The sequence below is a fragment of the Lissotriton vulgaris genome, chromosome 10, assembly GCF_964263255.1.
Source record: "Lissotriton vulgaris chromosome 10, aLisVul1.2, whole genome shotgun sequence".
NCBI classification, from domain to species: domain Eukaryota; kingdom Metazoa; phylum Chordata; class Amphibia; order Caudata; family Salamandridae; genus Lissotriton; species Lissotriton vulgaris.
In genome coordinates this window covers 862579225-862595150 of record NC_141698.1, presented here as the reverse complement: position 1 = coordinate 862595150, position 15926 = coordinate 862579225, and the positions used below count along the sequence as shown (strand labels likewise).

The 15926-nt window shown below is 48.4% G+C and overlaps 1 protein-coding gene across 5 annotated transcripts in view; it reads left to right on the top strand.

Annotated features, from left to right (window-relative positions):
• MINDY3 (MINDY lysine 48 deubiquitinase 3) overlaps positions 1 to 15926 on the top strand; it is a 230993-nt gene that overhangs the window by 27389 nt on the left and 187678 nt on the right. For all 5 annotated transcript variants that reach the window (XM_086941825.1, XM_086941823.1, XM_086941824.1 and 2 more), the window contains exon 2: positions 15563 to 15619. The gene's annotated coding sequence lies outside the window, so the exon portion shown is untranslated. The remainder of the gene's footprint in view (positions 1 to 15562; positions 15620 to 15926) is intronic.

Below are 15926 nucleotides of genomic sequence, written 5' to 3'. Positions count from 1 at the left end.
CGTCGAGAGTGGAGGGGTGAGCTTTGGTGCAAGTGGAGCTCGGGGCTGGGGCTTCTCAAACCCCGGTGCACAGCTTCGAGGGTCACTCGTGGGCTGCACGGTCAGCGTCTCGTGGCCTTTTCAAGATGGCGTGCCCCACGCTTCCGGTCGCCTCCACGGGTCTCAGCTCTGCAGGGACTGTGGATCGGGCAGGTAGAAGGCAGGCAAGCTTGATCTCGTCGATCTCTGTCGCTCGAGTTCCGGCGGGAACTGCAACAAAGCAAGGGTCGAGGGCTGGATGGTGCCTGTTTGCACAGGGTGGTCACTCCTTGACCACAAGGGAGATTCTTCAGTCTTCTCACGTCGTGTAGAAAGTCGAAGGGTCCAGATTTCGTTTCTTATGTTTCTTCAGGATGATCTGAAGTCCGTTGGGACTGCTCCCCCTCTTATTCGAATCTAGGGGGTTGGACATCCTGCTAGGTCCCCTCCTATGGGTGGGACCCAGGAAGGGGGTGGTTACACCCCTCTCCTTTGATCCTGGCCGCGCTGGGACAGGGGCTGGGAGGCCCCAGAACCGGTTTGGCCGGATCCTGCAAGGGGCAGCCTTGTGCTCCCCAGGCAGTGTCTGGTTTCTTTGAAACCTCCCTACTCCAATCCACTATCTCCTGTCTGGGGTGGTTTGACACCGCCCTGTGACAGGAAACTCTTTGTCCAGGCCTCCTCTGCCGGGTTTCGGTCAGCAGCAGGAGGCCAGACCCGTGTCTGTGGCAGGGGCATCCATTTTGTGGATCTGAGGCTCATTTTAAATCAACCGCGTTTCAGTAAAGTAACATGTCTTCTCCCTCTAGAAGGGTGGAATGCTACCCCCGTCGCCAGAACTGGCGAGGGGGTAGTATTCCAATTCGTATGACACCTTGCACGACATGTTTTGATAAAGCCAAACCAAAGTTGCTATATAACCGCGAGGATTATAAGGCGCTTAAGAGTATATGGTATGGCATTATCCCGGATCAGCTTAGGGAGTTGTTCCCGACAGCTGCAGACAGGCTCAGCTCATGCCAGAGCTCCATCTCACATAAAACCACGCACTCTGCCTCCAGGATTGATGAGGCCTTCCATAGGAGTGGCTCACAGGTTATATATGTGTCCAGATATAGGTTTAGATATAGGTATACTATATCTAAGCAAGGGGTGATTACACCCACTTGCCCCAGCTGAGTGATCAGCCAGTTGTGTCAATTTAAGAACCAGCCAGGGGTGGCAAAAGCTATGCTTCAGCCCCTGGTAGGCCTTGGTGGCACCTATGCCCTGAGCACCTATAGTGCATGGTACAGGGGCTGACAAGGAGTCCATTTCCAATTGTGGTATGTACCTATAGCACATGTATCATAAATTTAGAGAGAGAACAGCAGGCTGGGGGTCTGATTAGCAGGCCCACAGCCTCAGTAAGTCGAAAACCAGTGAAGCAAAAAGCAAAAATTGGGGTGACCATAGGATAGCAGACCCTACTCTCCTACATAACCCCCCCCCCCAAACGCAGGGACATTAAACTTAACCTTGACCAGATAAGTCTTCATGTTCTAAGTGGAAGTACCTGGAGAGACCATCTGCATTACCATGGTCAGTCCCTGGGCGGTGCTCCACTGTAAAGTCCATCCCCTGTAGGGAAATGGACCACCTGAGCAGTTTGGGATTTTCACCCTTCATCTGATTTAGCCACAAGAGGGGCTTATGGTCTGTCTGAATTAGGAAGTGAGTGCCAAACAAGTATGGCCTCAACTTCTTCAGGGCCCAAACCACAGCAAAGGCCTCCCTCTCAATAGCTGACCAACGTTTCTCCCTGGGGGTCAGCCTTCTGCTAATAAAAGCAATGGGCTGGTCTTGACCATCTTGATTAAGTTGTGAAAGCACAGCTCCCACCCCCAACTCAGAAGCATCTGTCTGTACAATGAACTGTTTGGAGTAGTCAGGACTCTTCAGGATAGGTGCAGAGCACATGGCCTTCTTCAGGTCATCAAATGCCTTTTGACAGCTAACTGTCCACTGAACCTTTTTGGGCATCTTCTTGGATGTCAAGTCATTCAATGGTGTCACAATGGACCCATAGTTCTTTACAAATTTTCTGTAATACCCAGTCAGGCCCAAGAAGGCTCTGACTTGTGTCTGGGTAGTTGGAGGAGCCCAGTCCTGTATGGTCTGGATCTTGCTCTCCAGTGGTTGAACTTGACCCCCACCTACTAGGTGGCCCAAGTACACAACCTTGCTCTGCCCTATCTGGCACTTAGTAGCCTTGATAGTCAGGCCTGCCTTTTGCAGGGCCTCCAGAACCTTCTGCAGGTGGATCAGGTGATCCTCCCAGGTGGAGCTAAAGACAGCAATATCATCTAGATATGCTGCACAAAAGTCATCCAACCCAGCAAGGACTTGGTTCACCAACCTTTGGAAAGTGGCAGGTGCATTCTTCAAGCCAAAGGGCATTACCACAAATTGATAATGTCCACTAGGGGTCGAAAATGCTGTTTTGGCTTTTGACTCCTCAGCTAGTCTGATTTGCCAGTAGCCAGCTGTCAAATCAAATGTGCTCAGAAACTTGGCAGAAGCCAATTTATCAATGAACTCATCTGCTCTTGGAATGGGATGAGCATCTGTCCTAGTGACAGCATTGAGACCTCTGTAGTCCACACAAAACCTCATTTCTCTCTTCCCATCTTTGGTATGAGGTTTTGGCACAAGGACCACTGGGCTAGCCCATGGGCTCTCTGATGGCTCAATCACTCCAAGCTCCAACATCTTTTGCACCTCAGCCTTTATACAATCCCTGACATGGTCAGGTTGCCTGTAGATCTTATTCTTCACAGGCAGATTGTCACCAGTGTCCACCTCATGGGTGCACCAGTTAGTCTGACTGGGTGTGAGTGAAAACAATTGTCTGTGGGCCTGCAACACCTGTCTGCAGTCCACCTGTTGCTGCTCAGTGAGGCTGCCTGCCAAGGCTACTCCATCAACTGAACCATCATCAGGGTTCTGGGAAAGCAGGTCTGGGAGAGGGTCACTCTCTTCCTCCTGTTCCCCATCTGTGGCCATGAGGAGACTCATGTCCTCCCTGTCAACAAATGCTTTCAATCTGTTCACATGGAGCACCCTGTGGGGGCTCCTAGGGGTACCAAAGTCAACCAAGTAGGTGACTTCTCCCTTCTTTTCAATGATAGGGTAGGGTCCAGTCCATTTGTCCTGGAGAGCTGCTGGCCCCACTGGGTCCAACACCCACACCTTCTGTCCTGGCTGGAACTCAACCATAACAGCCTTTTGGTCATGCCAGGCTTTCTGTAATTCCTGACTTGCCTCAAGGTTTTTGGATGCTCTCTCCATGTATTCAGCCATCCTGGAGCGGAGACCAAGTACATAGTCCACAATGTCTAGCTTAGGCTTTTTGAGAGGTAACTCCCATCCTTCCTTCACCAAACTCAATGGACCTCTTACAGGGTGGCCAAACAAAAGTTCAAAAGGGCTGTAGCCAACCCCCTTCTGTGGGACCTCTCTGTAAGCAAAGAGCAAGCAGGGTAAAAGGATGTCCCATTTCCGCCTGAGCTTCTCTGGTAAACCTTTTATCATTCCCTTTAGGGTCTTGTTGAACCTTTCCACAAGCCCATTGCACTGTGGATGGTAGGGTGTGGTAAACTTATAGTTTACTCCACACTCTTTCCACATTGCTTTTAAGTATCCAGACATAAAGTTAGTACCTCTGTCTGAAAGAACCTCCTTTGGAAAGCCCACTCTTGAGAAAACTGCAAGGAGGGCTTTTGCCACCACAGGAGCTGTGGTGGTCCTCAGGGGAATTGCCTCTGGGTACCTGGTGGCATGATCCACTACCACCAGTATAAATCTGTGCCCAGATGCTGTTTGAGGATCCATGGGACCCACAATGTCTATTCCAACTCTTTCAAAGGGTACCCCCACCACAGGTAGTGGTATCAGGGGGGCCTTTGTTGTGCCACCTGACTTACCACTGGCTTGGCAAGTGACACAGGAGCGACAAAACTCCTTGACATTTTCTGACATGTGAGGCCAGTGAAAGTGTGGAACAAGCCTGTCCCAAGTCTTATTCTGGCCTAAGTGTCCTGCAAGGGGAATATCATGGGCCAAGGTAAGAAGGAAGCCCCTAAACTTCAAAGGTATAACCAACCTCCTGGTGGTGCCAGGCTTGGGGTCTCTAGCCTCTGAATAAAGGAGCCCTTCATCCCAATACACCTTATGGGTACCTTGAGCATTCCCTGCAGCCTCAGCAGCAGCTTGCTGTCTGAGGGGTTCAAGTGAAGGGCAATCTAATTGGGCCTGCCCCAGGTCTGCCCTTGAGGGTCCCCCTGTCCCCAGAAACTCAACCTGATCAGGTTCAAGCTCCTCAGAGACAGTCTCCTCTTGGACTGCAGAATCAGTTTCCTGTGAAACCTGATCCTCAACCTGGGGCAAGTGGGAAGGCACAGCCTTAACCCTCTTGCTCCTCCTCTTGGGTTGTGGTTGGTCTATTGTTTCAAGATCCACCACTGGTTCAGGAAGGCACTTCTTAGCCTGAGACCTTGTCACTGCAAGGACATGAGCTGAAATCCCTAGCATTTCTGCATGAGTCCTGTACTCCACTTCTGACCAAACTGAGCTTTCAAGATCATTGCCTAACAGACAGTCTACTGGGAGGTCTGCACTCACAACAACTTTCTTTAGGCCATCTACCCCTCCCCAGGAGAAGTTCACAACAGCCACACTATGGGAAGTAGTGGAGTTGCTTGCATTGGTCACTAGGTAACTTTCACCTAGTACAATCTGTCCAGGGTCCACAAAGCCAGGTGTCACCATTGTGACACTGGCACAAGTGTCCCTGTAGGCCTGAGCCAGTTTCTCATTAATTAAGGGAGTCTGCCTATATTTGCCCAGGTTACTGGGGCTTACTGCAGTGGGCAAAGATAAGTCCACATCATATAGGAGAACTGCCTGTGTGGGGATTCTGACTAGGCCAGATTCCACCTCAGTACCCAGGGCCAACCCTACTAAACCCTTTGGCTGTGTACCACCACTGCTGACTGTACTAGGGGGTGCACTTGCTTTAGGAGCTGCAGTGGTGGGGACTGGATTTTTCTTAGTGCATTCACTGCCCCAGTGTGAAACTGATTTGCAGGTATTACACCAAGGTTTCTTTGGGCCATCATTCTTCTTTTTCTTGTTTCCATTTTGGGAACCCCCCTCCTTATTGCTAGTTTGGGGGCCTGAAGACTTCTGGTCCTTTTCTTTATCTTTCTGATTCCCACCCTTCTGGTCTGTTTTCTTCTGGTCACCTTGGTTCTGGTTTTTCTGCTTAATCCTTGTTCTGACCCATTTGTCTGCCTTCTTTCCCAATTCTTGGGGAGAGGTCAGATCAGAGTCAACAAGGTATTGATGCAACAGCTGGTTCTGACAGTTATTAGGGATCTGTTCTCTCATCATAAGATTGTACAATCCTGTATAGTCTGAAACTTTACTTCCCTGCAGCCAACCCTCCAGAGCCTTAGTGGCACAATCTACAAAATCAGTCCAGTCCTGAGTCTGTGCTTTTTGGGTGTCTCTGAACAACAACCTGTATTGCTCAGTGGTTAGGCCAAACCCTTCAATAAGAGCACTCTTCAGAACAGAGTAGTTTTTGGCATCCTCAGGTCTAACAGTGAGGAGCCTGTCCCTCCCTTTCTCAGAAAAGGAGTACCATAAAATTGCTGCCCACTGATCCTCAGGGACCTGCTGTACCATGCAGGCCCTCTCAAGAGCAGTCATCCATTTGTGGATATCATCCCCTTCCTTGTAGGGGGGCACAATTTTTGTCAGGTTTCTATTGTCATAGGCCCTGTCTTTTTCTTTAGGAACTTTGCTGCCACCAGTGGCATCTAAGCCACACAATTTTCTCTCTCTTGCTAAAGCAAGTTTAGCTTGAGCCAAGGCTACCTCTTCCCTTTCTATTTGGAGTTGGACAGCCCTCATCCTGGCCCTATGCTCTTTTCTCTGGGAGGAAGTCATTCCTCTTTGAGATTCTCTTGAGGCACTAGAAAGGTGAGAGTCCCCTGATAGAGATCTCTCCCTCCTATTACCTGGGAGAATTTGGTTATGAGATCTGGGGTGGTGCTGCCCCCCCCCCCATTCCCATGTAGGTCCAAGTTGGCCTGGTTAAGGCTGGCAACCTGTACCTGGTTTCCCCTCTGATCCTGATCTTCAGGCTCTTCTAAATCAGAGCCTTCCTCTTCCTCTTCCTCCTCTACTACATCATCATCTGGAAGATCCTCATTCTCAGGGGAGTTTATCCCTTCACCTGATTCTAAGGGAGCCTGACTCACCTTATCTAGGTCATCCTTTTCTAGGAGAGCTATTAGGGAAGGAATGGTAGGGCCTCTGCCCTTTTTTTAGCCCCCTGGCTGTGCACAAGGCACTCAGGTCTTTGTGGCTAAGGTTGTCATATCTGGATGTTGTCCCTATAGGATCAACTTCTACAGGAGCAGAACCTGAGGGTCTACCTGTATCAGACATGACTGCTAGTGAGGTGTAAGTGGTGCACTTACCTACACTAAGTGGTTTCCTACTGTACCTTGCTAGTGAGTTGTAGTCAGGGTGTGCTAATCCCTTTAATCTACAACTACTAAGTTCAGTAGAACTTAATATGCTAAGCTTTTGATTTATATGTACCTAGAGGTACTTGATGTGATCTTTCAATTCGATAAAGATTGCAATGGTAAAACAAACAGCAAGCTCAAATCCGCACCGCTGCACACCAATGTGAGAAGTTGGCCTGATATGTAGTGTTTCCAATTCTGGAACCACTGGGTATCAGTCCAAACAAACCCCAAAGATGTCAGGTTGTAAGTCAACCTTGTAGACAAGCTATCCTAATGGTAGCATGGACTAAGCAGCCTTAAAGGCTTAACTTAAGAGGTCGTGTTAAGCGAGCTTGTTTTACCACATACAATCCTGTAATCAAATGAAAGGACACCACACAAGTATATATTGTAAAAATATATGTATTTATTTCTAAATTACTCCCCAGTACTCTTTATGAGGAAAGGGGCACAAGCGTTAAATCAAAAGCACTGTTAAACATATAAAGTTGGCACAATTATGGCTGAGGGCGGGGGGCCACTCAGACCATATACTAAAAAAATGGTATAAGTAACACTTATCGAACAATGGTTAGGCCTAGGGCCTAGAGATTCGCTGGGAGCAGTCAGGACAAGCAATGAAGAAGTCGGGAGTAGCCCACAGGAGACGGGTGCAGCACGGAAAGTGCGGCGCGCACCAATGTAATGTCAATGGTGCGTAAAAGTTAGTTAAAGTGAATTAAATGATACTTCCGCTGAACCTAGGAACACAAAACTTTAGACACAGACCCTAGAGGTGTGTACCAGTGTAAGGACACCGGCGTTGCAAAGTTACCTCACCCACAGGCCGTGGGTGCACAGGGTCGAAGTGGCGTCGGGTTCTGTCACGCAGGTTCTTGGTGCTTGGAGCTGTTGCAGCTGCAGGCGCTGTGAAGCAGAAGTGTCCGGTGCGATCCGAGGGTGGATCGAAGTAGAAAAGTACCTGAAAGCAGAGGGGACAGAGTCTGGGTCACTCAGCAGTGACCAGGGTGGAACCAGGACGGAACCAGGCAATGTCGGGCGCAATCAGGCGGTTGTCGATAGGCTTCTCTCCGCTGTCACGTGGGCTCTGGGGCATCTGCGACGTCCAGGAGCAGGTCACGATCTGTCCCACGTAGGCTCTCGCCGTCAGCACCGTCGGCTTCAAGATTGCAGCAAACAGCACTTGGCAAAAGCAATCCACGCGGAACCGGGAGATTGCTTATCACTCGAACCAGGAGGGTCAGAGTGGGTGCTCCTTTTCACAGGAGCTGGTGCAGATCTGGAGCAACCAGAAAAGCGAGTCGTATTTCAAGTTTCGTCGGCACAGGGGCCACAAGCCAGCTGGCAAGTGACCGGGCCAACGCGTCGAGCACACACAGGCAGAAGGGCCCCACGCAGCACTCGTCGAGTGTGGAGGGGTGAGCTTTGGTGCAAGTGGAGCTCGGGGCTGGGGCTTCTCAAACCCCGGTGCACAGCTTCGAGGGTCACTCGTGGGCTGCACGGTCAGCGTCTCGTGGCCTTTTCAAGATGGCGTGCCCCACGCTTCCGGTCGCCTCCACGGGTCTCAGCTCTGCAGGGACTGTGGATCGGGCAGGTAGAAGGCAGGCAAGCTTGATCTCGTCGATCTCTGTCGCTCGAGTTCCGGCGGGAACTGCAACAAAGCAAGGGTCGAGGGCTGGATGGTGCCTGTTTGCACAGGGTGGTCACTCCTTGACCACAAGGGAGATTCTTCAGTCTTCTCACGTCGTGTAGAAAGTCGAAGGGTCCAGATTTCGTTTCTTATGTTTCTTCAGGATGATCTGAAGTCCGTTTGGACTGCTCCCCCTCTTATTCGAATCTAGGGGGTTGGACATCCTGCTAGGTCCCCTCCTATGGGTGGGACCCAGGAAGGGGGTGGTTACACCCCTCTCCTTTGATCCTGGCCGCGCTGGGACAGGGGCTGGGAGGCCCCAGAACCGGTTTGGCCGGATCCTGCAAGGGGCAGCCTTGTGCTCCCCAGGCAGTGTCTGGTTTCTTTGAAACCTCCCTACTCCAATCCACTATCTCCTGTCTGGGGTGGTTTGACACCGCCCTGTGACAGGAAACTCTTTGTCCAGGCCTCCTCTGCCGGGTTTCGGTCAGCAGCAGGAGGCCAGACCCGTGTCTGTGGCAGGGGCATCCATTTTGTGGATCTGAGGCTCATTTTAAATCAACCGCGTTTCAGTAAAGTAACATGTCTTCTCCCTCTAGAAGGGTGGAATGCTACCCCCGTCGCCAGAACTGGCGAGGGGGTAGTATTCCAATTCGTATGACACCTTACACGACATGTTTTGATAAAGCCAAACCAAAGTTGCTATATAACCGCGAGGATTATAAGGCGCTTAAGAGTATATGGTATGGCATTATCCCGGATCAGCTTAGGGAGTTGTTCCCGACAGCTGCAGACAGGCTCAGCTCATGCCAGAGCTCCATCTCACATAAAACCACGCACTCTGCCTCCAGGATTGATGAGGCCTTCCATAGGAGTGGCTCACAGGTTATATATGTGTCCAGATATAGGTTTAGATATAGGTATACTATATCTAAGCAAGGGGTGATTACACCCACTTGCCCCAGCTGAGTGATCAGCCAGTTGTGTCAATTTAAGAACCAGCCAGGGGTGGCAAAAGCTATGCTTCAGCCCCTGGTAGGCCTTGGTGGCACCTATGCCCTGAGCACCTATAGTGCATGGTACAGGGGCTGACAAGGAGTCCATTTCCAATTGTGGTATGTACCTATAGCACATGTATCATAAATTTAGAGAGAGAACAGCAGGCTGGGGGTCTGATTAGCAGGCCCACAGCCTCAGTAAGTCGAAAACCAGTGAAGCAAAAAGCAAAAATTGGGGTGACCATAGGATAGCAGACCCTACTCTCCTACATACAGGTTTTCTGAACTGACTCTAAAGAAAGTTCCATCATTGCTGTTAATTAGTAGACCTAGGAAAATGCATAGAAAATTTGCCATCTGCTGAACGGTTATGCAACCAAATTAGGAAATAGTTTAACTTTCCATCCGTTCCCTTCCAAATTTCAAATGCGTCATCGATGTATCCATGCCAACACTTTATTTGTAACCTAGGTGGGCTATCACTGCTGTAAATCAATTTATCCTCAAAGTAAGAGGGGTTTAAATGTGCTATTTCTGATGCAAAGCTACACCCCATAGCTACTCTTTTTACTTTTAAACCAGGCCACGAAAAATCTACTCACCCACTCACTATGGCATGCACATTTCTTTAAGGGCAAGACAGTTTTTGGGGCTACTTGCCCGGTGTGGCGAGGGAGCCAAAGCACCTAATTGCTTTTTAGGTTTCGCCTGTCGTCCGTGGCGCAGCAGCTTTCGCTCAGGCTAAATCTTATGTTAGAACAGTATGTGGCTTTGTCCCGCCTCTCTCTTTCATTGGCTAGCTCCATAAATGGAGGCTAGCCATTGGAAGAGAGATATGTCCGTCATTGTCTGAGGCGATTCGTGGGAGTTCCGTACATTTTTTTCCCTCTCCGCCCCTTTTAAAACGTCATGCGGCGGTGGGTGGTTGTTTTTTTTTTTTTTTTTCTTCCAAGGTTTTTTTTTTGTCATTCCTCCAGGCCGACCGCTGCTGGAAGAAGTCCAGGTGAGTGCTCCCCTCCCCTCCCGCTGTCCGTGTCCCCCTTCCCGCCCCCACTCCTGCTGTCCGTGTGCCCGTTCTCGCCCCCCCTCCCGCTGTCCGTGTCTCCGGCACCACTTGTAAATGCTTGTTGTGCAGTTTAAATCACCCAGCAGCTGGCGATTCATTCCCCTCAAAATTAATCTGCAAGACGAATGAATGGTTCTTCCGTTTCACGGGCTGTAGCGTCCTCCCGGAGGAGACTTCCCGGCCGAGCCTGATGCACCTTTCCCTGAATATTGGATTTTGGGTTTCAATGTATGTTTTTCACCTGGGATCTGCAGGTCGCTGTCTGCCGTGTGGGGTCGAGGCGCGCCCCGGCACATCCTCTCTCCCCCTTCTGGATTCAGGGTTTTATTTGCTGTAATCTGCACCCTCATGGAGAGAAGGGTGACCAATTTCCGGACTGTCTCCCCCTGAGCCCCTGAGGACCGCGTCCACCGCCTCACTCTATTTATGGTAAGCACTTCAAGTGGAGAAACCGCTTTAATTTAACATCGCAGTATGTGGCCGGACTCGAGGCGCCTGTACAATCAACAGGTAGAGACTGTTTTGACTATTTTTTAAGTTAATTTGTTCAGAGAGACAGTGTCCCCAAAGCAAGTTGTTGCCTTTAAATGTCGTTTTATTTATATATCTTAGTTTACTTAGCATCATCAGGAGAAGCGCTTCTCAGAGAGGTTTTGTAGCTAGAGGCACGCGAGGCTTTTCTAGTGCTTGGTTACAACAAACCCCGATTGAGGGAAACACAAGGATAATTGGGAACTTTGTAAGCAGGCACGTCTTTTACGAGTAATTCTCTGTTCTGGAGTTTAAAATTGCCTCAGATTCCCGTGAATTGGTTGCCTCCAAAGCTTTGCCATATTGCGGGGGCAGCCCTTGAATGAGAGAGGGCAGGGGTAGCCTCGAGGTGACGGGGCACTTTAAGTCTCAACTTCTTTTCTGAAACTAATGAGAAGGGATAGCGGGTGGGGTGAGGGGGGTGGCTGGGGTTTCGATAGTGCTGGATTGCGGAGGGGTTTATTCACGGGCTCTCCTTGGCTGACAGATTTTAATTCTAGAAAGAATGGTCCCGGAGTCAGCTTTTAGTTTATCTCAAACCATCTGCTGCTCCTCCCCGTCCTGGGTCCCCGCTCCCGGGGCCTTTGAGCCCTTCTGGGGCCATTGTCTGACACAGTGGAGGTGATTTATGGCCGTTCGCGGGCAGGCGGGTCACCCCGAAGCCAAATCTAGAGTTTCTGAACACATTCCATGGTCCCTGCACCTCTACAGAGCTGTCAGGGTTTGTCGCCCAACACCGTCCGTCATCTTTTCAGAAGCATCGGTCTCCGGCAGCCTCCTCACACCTTCCCAGGACAGCTGCCCCATCCCTTCAAGGCCCCACTACAGCTCCCCCTCCCTTGCGGCTGGCACTGGGTGACGCTACCCCCGCCATCCTCTTGCCTGCGAGCTCGTTCTGCGGCTCTAACAGGTCACATTACTCTTCCTAAAAAGCCCGACGCGCCTCTCTGCGCACAGACTGCGCATCCACGGCAGATCGGACCGCACCTGGCGCCCCACCCCGGCATGTACCCAAACACTGTTTGCACAGCTAGGGCCGGGCCGTCCAGCGTTGGAATCTGGCACCCACGTGTGCCCTGCAAACAGAGAGCCTTTACAGACCCTGGCACATTCTGCACCCCGGTGCCACCCAGACCGAGGAACGCTACGTGGACCCGAGGCAGCTGAGCGGACGTGTCCAGGACAGATTTCAAATATATCCACAAAGAGGGTCTGCGGCTCAACCCCAACATCAACTCTCGGGAATAGGATGTGGCGTAACAGCCAGAGAACTACCGACTCTGGACCTATAGTACCAGGTTCGCGTCTCGGCGTCGGCTCAACATCCTGTGATTCTGGGCACATTACTTGATCTCCGCGTGCCTACCAAAAAAAGAATGTGTTCTTGCCTAATGTAAATGGTGCTTCTATAAAGCGCTCTAATACCTTAGGGTCGAGTTTGATCTATATAAAAACTGCAAAAGAAAGAAGAAAATCATAGGAAAGTATGTGTCCCTACGACCAGAGCTGCAGATTTTGAAACTGGAGAACCAGGTTCCAGTCTCGGCATTGGCTCAGCATTTTGTGATTCTGGGCTGATTACTTAGTGATTAAGTGCCTAAAACCATTGAATATGACCATGTGCAATGGAGCTCATGTAAAGCTTTCCGATACTTTCAGGTCTGGTTCGGACTATTTAAAAAAAAAAAAAAATGTCGCTTTCAATGCCACCCGAATCGATATGTTATCATTATTGCATTTACACATTCGAAGACTACGGTTGCTTGGTGCAGAAAAAATGAGTCGAGAGGACAGCACAATATGGAATACACAATTCCCCTAGTGGTTTGTGTCGTCTGTGTTTTTGTACGATGACCTTTCACAGCATTACTTGTGTTGGGTTGTTTTATAGCTGGGACCACCCATGTGTGTGAGATCGCCGCCTCGGCGTCCCATGTCACCTGCTCGTAGTTGGGCTCCGAGCTCTGTGCAAACATGGCGCTCTCGTGACAAACAGCACAGCAGCGGCAGGTGTTTTCAGCACTGCCCCGGTGATGCTGGATGGCTGGGAGGAGGGGTTCAGCATCCCTAAACCCGCTCCTCACTTAAGAAGTGTTATAACTGGGTAGAAAGATGCTAAAGTAGGACGGACTGGTTGATGTAACCTTGCTTTGTGCCCATCCATGGCCACCGATGTGGGTTATTGTTTGCAGTCGGTGCTGTCTCTCCACAGGTAATTAGAATGTACCCGGTGGAAGGTTACTGCAATTGGAAAATCCAATTTTTCTCAAAATATAATTCCCTATTTGATCAGTCACTCAGACTTCTAAGTCAATCCCTCAGTCAATTCAAGACTTCTATCACAAAAAATACAATTCAAATGATCACTAAAAACACACCAACCACTTTGTCCTAGTTGCTTGTGTATCCACATAGAAAACGTGTTAAGTTTTTGTTGAAAAACATTTGACTGATGGCCAAGGACTGCCACGGGTAAACACTGGCTTTATCAACCTTCACAAATACATACAGTTCCTAGCAGAAATGTATTCAAGTCGGTCAGGCCCACCCGGGAGGCAGTTGTTGCTTGATTTGTTATCAGTGGCAGTCTGGCCTAGAGCCCATGGAACATTTTTAATGTCCTACTCCCCACACCAAGTTTTGTATTTTGATTTTTTAAAAGTTCCCTTTTTTACTGGTGCTATAATTATTATCACTATCGACCGTTCAACTAGATGTTTTCATTCATTTTACTGGCTGTTCATCAATTTGGATAAAGCCACCAACATCATGTTGATATAATTCCACTCTAATTTGTACAACTTGCTATTATACCCTCACTCAGCACCCCTAAAATGAACTGTACTGAGTGGGTATATTTCGTTATATCTAGAGAAGGTTAGAGAATTGATTTATCGTTGAAGATGTTATGAGAAGCCCATCATCTGTAATTAGAAAACATTTATTTCATTCACACTTATTTTAACTCCTGGGCCATTATTTATGTGCCCAGTAGCCACAGTAAAGGTTATAATGCTAAATTAAATAGCCAGATAGGCAGGCAGCATTTTTGTGTTCTACAAATTTTAATCTCTAGGGAATAGGCGGTTTAAGTTGGCTGCAAAACTAGAACTGTGGCTCTTTCCCTATCAACAGTTAGAATGATAGTCCAGTGACCAAAATATATTGTCTTTATTAATGCAAAAAGTATCTTTAATATTGTTATTTTTTAATTCACTATGACCTATTTTGAACACGACTTGACTAAGAGGTAAGGAGAGCGTCACAAGAAACAGCTGAAATGAGATTGAACTTCCAAATCTGTAGGGACTGAGCTGCAGAACTTTACCTGAGCACAGGCAGCGCAGTGCGCATTTCCACGTGTAATCTATCTGGACAGTTAAAGTGCCACATTGCCATGCTAAAGGCAGTTATGTGGCATAAAAGTGGCAGATAACATAACACATTTTATGTATCAAATCGTGCAGTCAGATTTCTAAGAACCCTTTCAATCAGCTCCCAGCTGTGAATTGACATCCTCACAGCTCTGCCTGTGTTTTGATCCTGGGATAAGCTTCCCAAATCAGGTCCGAAGGAGAGTGAAGGTTGGGGGGTCTGTGTGGTGTGCAGATGACTTGAGGAGTAGTGTCTACTTCCTCCTACAGATAAAACACAATCATTTTTCCCACTTACCATCCCACATCATGAGGTTGTTACTTGCTCTTACCAAGTAGAATCCACATCACACACCACTTCATGCACAATTTTAGGAAATCCCTTTGAAAAGATCTCGATCTGCACCATAAGGCAAACACGGACTTTGGAAGCAAATGGGCAAAATAAACTTTGCAGAGTGGCATTTGAGGTAATAGCATGTCAATTTTCCTGTCTGATTGCTAGAAAGCACTAACGTGGCTATTGTTAGAAAATTACTTCTATGCTAAATCCATTTTTTTGCATAATGTGTGGCTCTGTCTGTGTGTGTGGCTCTGTCTGTGTGTGTGGCTCTGTCTGTGTGTGTGGCTCTGTCTGTGTGTGGCTCTGTGTGTGTGTTTGTGCTCTGTGTGTGTGCAAATGCAATAGGTCTCGCATTTGTGAGAGATTAAGCTATTGGCATTGTAAATGACAATGCCATTTATTTATCTGCTTTCAAAACCAACACATAAATACAAAATTTGTCATTTACAATGCCAATAGCTCAAACTTTCACAAAGGCGAAACCGTTGCATTGTAAATGCTTGTTGATTAAATGCACTGCAAGGCCTGGTTCAGGGCGAAGAGCAGGATTTCAGATTGACTGGTGACTGAGAGGAGTGCAAAGCCCTCGTTGGATGTAGCTAGATTACAGCTTTGCTTTCAAGCAATCTGTCAAGCCCATGTTTGCCTTCTTCGCATTTTCTGATCTCACTCAGCCAGGGTGGGACATACATCATGGAATGCGCATGCACAGGAAACGTAGAAGAACGAGGAGACCCAAGTCCCTTGGTGTAAGTTCTTCCAGATATCTATATTGTAGCATTTTCAGAGGTGTGGTCCAAGGTTTGATCTATTACACTATTAAAATCTGCTGCCCAAAAGAGTGTTGTTATTTTACATGGACAATGGAATCCTTGACTGTGGGGAAGAAAGAAGTACCATCAGTAAGCCACAAACATTCAAACACCTGATCTTCTGCCCACCTAACATTCTACTGGCATGAACATATCTACCCTTGCTGACTTTCTCTCTTTTAAAAAATGTTTTTCTTTTAATCTAGATGAAAGGGTAACACAGAGACCATCCCTGTTGCAGCGACAACGTGTTATGTCGTCAGGTAGGAACATAATGAGAGTATTTATTAATAACCATTAAGCTCGCTCAAATTCCAAGTTAATAGTGGTATTGATAAAGCATGGTACTATACATTCATAATCGGTAACTTTGAGGGATCTTGAACACTCCACACATTACCCTACATAGCTACACACCTTCCATAAACTAATCAAACTAACCAACGATTACAAGCAATAATCACTCTGGCCACACTTCGGCTATCATCTCTGCAATACTCAATTAGCAAAACTGCAGTGCTATGCAGTTCCACAGCACCTCAGGCCACATGGCTCAAGGGTCAGTTCCAG